This window comes from Rattus norvegicus, chromosome 9 (genome assembly GCF_036323735.1).
Source record: "Rattus norvegicus strain BN/NHsdMcwi chromosome 9, GRCr8, whole genome shotgun sequence".
Taxonomy (NCBI): Eukaryota; Metazoa; Chordata; class Mammalia; order Rodentia; family Muridae; genus Rattus; species Rattus norvegicus.
Window position 1 is genome coordinate 49,961,481 of NC_086027.1, and position 5,285 is coordinate 49,966,765.

A 5,285-nucleotide genomic window follows, 5' to 3' on the forward strand; every position below is an offset into this window, starting at 1 on the left:
GCACTACAATAGACAGTAAAGACAAACACTCAACCAATATGTCGAGCAGGTTGTACACGGGCCACATCCCATTGTTCGATCATTCTGTGTTCCAGGAGGGAGGGCTGTCTCTCACTGATGGGGAAACAGCGGTGTGGATGTGGACATCGATCCGAGTTCTGGTAAACTTGCGCCGGGAGAGTGTGATGTTGTCATCCTACTGTGTCAGGCTTTGTTCAGGCACACCCTGTGGCAAGAGCCACATGCTTTAATGCCCTGCAGGATTGCTTGTTTTAATTGTTGGGACTCGCTGCCCATCACTACGTTTGCTTTTTAAAGGTCCTTTAAGTCGGATTGTTTGAGAGGCATTGGGCTAGTTCTGAACAGCATAGACTGGAGAGGTGAGGTTCTCGGGTCAGAGAGTGGTCTCCTTGCTCGCTCCAAACAGCTCCCTCCCCAGCCTCCGATTCATAATTCAGGGTGTAGAGAGGAGGATGGTAAGAGGGAATATCTCAAAGAGCTTCTAGGAATCTTGCAGGAATGCACAGGAGCCACGCAGAGAGCTGGACGTGGTGCTGTGGGAGGAGCCACGCAGAGTTGGAGGCAGAGCTCTGGTAGAATTGCTTACCGTGAACCTGATCCTCGACAGGACCGTCCACTGGATTTTTGTCATGACTTTGGCTCTCAGTAAGACAACGCTTCCTGGTTTATTCCAGCATTCAGGTGCTCATGACCTTACACTACCTTAACTTTCAAATTTGTCATTCTGTTGTTGACAAGACTTCTCCTAGGGAGACAGTATACGCATCTCTGCTTACCCAGACAGGGAACCCATGACAGAGTAAAGTATGGGTCCGATTTGGTGAACCAATGCGTTTTATTTGGGTGGTTTACGGGAATATTGGTGAGGGGTTCCTTAAAGGCACAGAAATGACTTAAGACAGCTGCATCACCCCAGCATGGGTGGAGGCTCACAGAGCTGGGGACCTGGGACACAATGCAGGCCGGTAGGCAGGCACCAAGTTGGCTGGTTGTCTTCCCGTTCATTCCCTTGACAGTGACCACTGACTGGCCTTTTTGCTTCTATGCTGCCGTGAGACTCTTCCAACCTGCTCGGAAAACATTTTTTTCTGAAGCATGTGTGTCTCCCAGACAGATTTTTAAGAGGAGGAAATAGAGGTAACAACCCATTGTTGACGTGGTTCTCTGACCCTTTGTAGCCACCTTTGGGTCACTGCAGGGATCACCTCTATAAGTCCTAATTAGTAATGTATTACCTGTGTCACGAGGCCCAGATGTCCTTGTAGAGGATCCAGATGTCACAGTTGGGCAACATGAGGTCCGAGACAGAGTCCACGAGAAGGATACAAGAGGCTTTTCCCAATCTCTACCTCACTCTTCATTCTGTTTTTATGTGGTTTCCACTCTCCTCCACATCTTCTCTTCATGCCATCCCTGAACCTCTCAGTTACATTTCTTCCTTCAGCATCTGTCCCACAAACTAGTCACCTGGGTGGTCCAAAGTACCTTTACTTCTCTGTCTCTTTCTGGCTAGGCAGTCCCAGCCTCTGTGGGAAGTCCTCATTGACTCGCTGGGCTCATCCATGCTTTCTTGTTACATTGTAAATTATATTGTTTTGGTGTTTTAAAAATCAATTTTGTTACTAATAATCTAGGTTAAGAACAAGAAAATGTGCTTCTTTAGAAGCTGTATCTAGATGCATTCTGATGTGTGTACAATTCCTGTTAACAATTAGCAGGGCAAGACAGAAATTATTTCCAAATACTCTACTGGGTCATTCTTGTTCTCTCAACCCTGGGACCACTGATCTGACTTCCTTCCCTCATTTTAAGGTTCTCCGTGTGCTACATGCATGGTAGATCATCTTAGTGTCTGATAGTTCCACTGTGTGAACACACGATTATTGGATCACCTGAAGCTAGATCCTTGCTAGTTTCTGACTACTTTTCCTAAAGCTACTATGCAGTATGATCTTGGATGATCACACATCTTTTTTTCCTGAGTAAATTCCTAATAATGGAATTTCTAGGTCAAAGACTAGGTATGTGTTTGTATTTTCTGAAAGTGACCACCGCCTCCCCCCAAGTGGGTACACACATGCATATTCTTACCAGCATGGGAGGTGCACTACAGTTCCAGTTGTTTCATGGTTCTGTGTGGCTGTCCTTGCTACATTGTGGGCTCTTCTTTTCTTCCACCCTTCTCCACCCTTTTTCTCCCACTCTTTCAACCCCCTAACACTAGACATGAGAGAAAAAAGGAGAGGAAAGGAAGGAGATCCTTGAATGAACTCATGGGTCAGAAAGGGGGCAACGTTATGATTAGACCACTTCCTGCTGATTAGGGATGTTGAGTTCCTTAGGGCAAATTTGATCTTTGCTGTCAGGATATCTATTTTCTTCTTGTTGTTTCTTCTTTGTGTGTGGCTTCTTAAAAAATCTCAACCAACAACAACCAACACTGACCAACAACCCAACCTAGCACTTATACACCCTCTGAAAAGTTCCCAGCATTCCAAACAGCGCACATCCACAGAAACTATGTACAGCTGGTAAAACCACGCCTATGCTAGAGTCGTGAGGAAAATCACAGTCAGCTGCCGCAGACAGTCTGAAGCAGCCCCTTATTCCCACGACTGGGATTAAAACAAAAACATATCCTACTAGTACTTCTGTAATTTTTTAAAAAGAGATCAAAAATTCAAAATTGTCCCTATAGTCCTGCTAACATTTATTATTGTCTATCCAAATTTAGTCATTTTAGTGGGTGCACAGAGCTCTCTGGTGGCATTAGCTTGCACTCTGTCTTCTCTGCTGTATTTTAATTATTTGTTAGATTTCATTCTTGGTCGCTATAATTCAGTGAAGTAGCAGCACAGTGTTTACTGTCCTCACTCCACTAAAAACCGAAATGGAACATGTGGAAAGATGCTACACACGTAGCGGGTAGAGTGGTCAAACCATCTTGGCTTGCTTGGGACTGAGGAACTCTCAGGCTGTAGAACAGCTGGTGCATAAAGTGACACAGCACCACACTAATAGTCAGCCAGAAGGTTTGAGAGAGTAAGAAGCAGGGCGACTTCTAGTTACCAAAATGGTAACTAGATTTCTCTGTAACGTGACTATGGATCCCTCCTTCTGAGAATGGTAGGAGAAACCGTCCAGATTTCCTTCCCAGTTGCTCTACCTTTATTCTGTTGCTGTAATAAAGCATCCGGGCAAAAAGAAATGTTGGGAAGAAAGGGTTCATTTGATTCTCTGTTTCTGGTTAGCTCCATTACTGTGGCAGACTCAGAAGAGGAACATAAGGGTTTGAGCCCACAGTCGAGACCAGAGGAAGAATAAAATGTGTGGGTGCTTGGCTGCTTGTTACACACTCAGCAGCTCTCTCTACTCTCACACAGTCCCAGACTCCAAATGAGGAAAGGGTGCTGTTCAGGTTGGGTGGGGTTTCTCTATATCAACAATCAAGACCCCCTCCCCCTCCCCTCTCCCAGCATGCATATCCGCAGACAGACTATATCTAGACAGTCCCTCAGTTGAAATTCTCTTCCCAGGTGATTCAAGGCCCTATCAAATCGACAGTTAAAATTATCCAGCACACCAGTTCAAGTTAATGCAGGTCCTTTCAGTCTTATACATGGCCAATCAGGGATTGAAGCTAGCTCAATATTTCCCCCACCCTTCCTTCCCTCCCTTCTCCCATCGTCCTTCTCTCTCCCTCTTTCCCACCTTTTGCCCTTCGATCCACCCCTCACTAGTGCCCATATAGTAGCTACCAAGTGGTGGCTGTTAAACTTGTGTCCTGGACATTGTGCCCTTGATTCCCTTATGTCTTGCACCAACTCTCTCTGGAGGGAGAGACTTGCTCTACTGGAGGATCCCAGAAACTTTTCAGAGGTCCCTGTAGCCTGCTCAGTTCTTTGAGTTCTGGGCTACGTCTAAAGTTCACGTGCTCAGGCATTCATCCTTACCTGTTGTCTTAGAGTTTTACTGCTGTGAACAGACACCATGACAAAGGCAACTCCTGTAAGGGCAACATTTAATTGGGACTGACTTACAAGTTCAGAGGTTCAGTCCATTATCATCAAGGTGGGAACATGGCAGCATCCAGGCAGGCATGGTGCAGGAGGAGCTGAGAGTTCTACATCTTCATCTGAAGGCTGCAAGCAGAATACTGGCTTCCAGGCAGCTAGGATGAGGGTCTTTTTTTTTTTTTCCGGAGCTGGGGACCGAACCCAGGGCCTTGCGCTTCCTAGGTAAGCGCTCTACCACTGAGCTAAATCCCCAGCCCCTTAGGATGAGGGTCTTAAAGCCTTCACCCACAGTGACACACTTACTTCAACAGGGCCACCTTCTAATAGTGCCACTCCCTGGGCCAAGCATATGCAAACCATCACACCAGTCAACTGTCTCCATTGTGAAAGAGGGGCTTCCATAAGAGGTCTGCGGTCTCTTGGATTACATGCTGAAACTGGAGGCCCAGTTCCTCCATCCATGCTTTCACTGTGGTCTCAAACCCAGAGACACTCCCACGGTACTTGGATTACATGCCAGGTCTGATGTGTGCCTCTTTGAAACAAGAACTGTGCTTTGTTTAAACTAGGCTCATGACTACCAGATATTTGACTCTTGATGTACAGGGACGTATCCCAACAAACAAGAGCAAAACTAAAACCAAACCTTTGTGTTCCAGATAGCCAGTTAAAAGTCAAGGCTTTTAAGATTTGAGTTTTGAAAATCAGCTGTGGTTAAATTCTTTCGACACAATATTGTCCCTTCCCTCCTAACGGTAATGTGCAAGGTATGTTGCCTGTCCTTATTGAAGAGGAGGTGGGGGATAGTGGGAGCAGGAGGATTGAGGAAGAAGGAAGGAAGAAGAACGCTAGCCAGTGGTTTGGAACTCTTTAGAGAGGAGAGACAGGAGGTTGACTTTAAAGCAGGGGCAAGGTTTTGAAAGAGGGTTTGGGAGCTAGAAAATTCTTTCAGACCGGGAGCCTGGAATGAATCAGAGCATGAATTGCCCCAGCATGATGCACAGGCCAATGGCCCAGCAATCACACCACGGGCGGATGTGTGTTCTTGGGTAGATAAGACTGGAGGAAAGTTGCTGTGGAGCTTGTGTAATTTATCTCAGAACCTGGAGCGTTTTCCGATAGCCCAGCTACTTGCCAAAGCAGCTCCCTTCTCTTCCCTCCAGTCTCAACAACCCCCTGTGGAGCAGGCAGAATTAGTCCCAGTAAAAAACTGTGGCCAACAGAGACAGATTGTGTTGCTAGACCCCC

At 46.4% G+C, this 5,285-nt stretch overlaps 1 long non-coding RNA gene across 1 annotated transcript; it reads right to left on the minus strand.

Annotated features, from left to right (window-relative positions):
• Positions 1-859: 859 nt before the first annotated feature.
• Positions 860-4,392, minus strand: LOC120094675 (uncharacterized). The gene is made up of 3 exons (XR_005489115.2): positions 4,062-4,392; positions 2,113-2,241; positions 860-1,088 (listed from the first exon to the last, which is right to left on the minus strand). It is a non-coding gene; the product is annotated as an uncharacterized LOC120094675 (long non-coding RNA).
• Between the last annotated feature and the right edge of the window lie 893 nt (positions 4,393-5,285).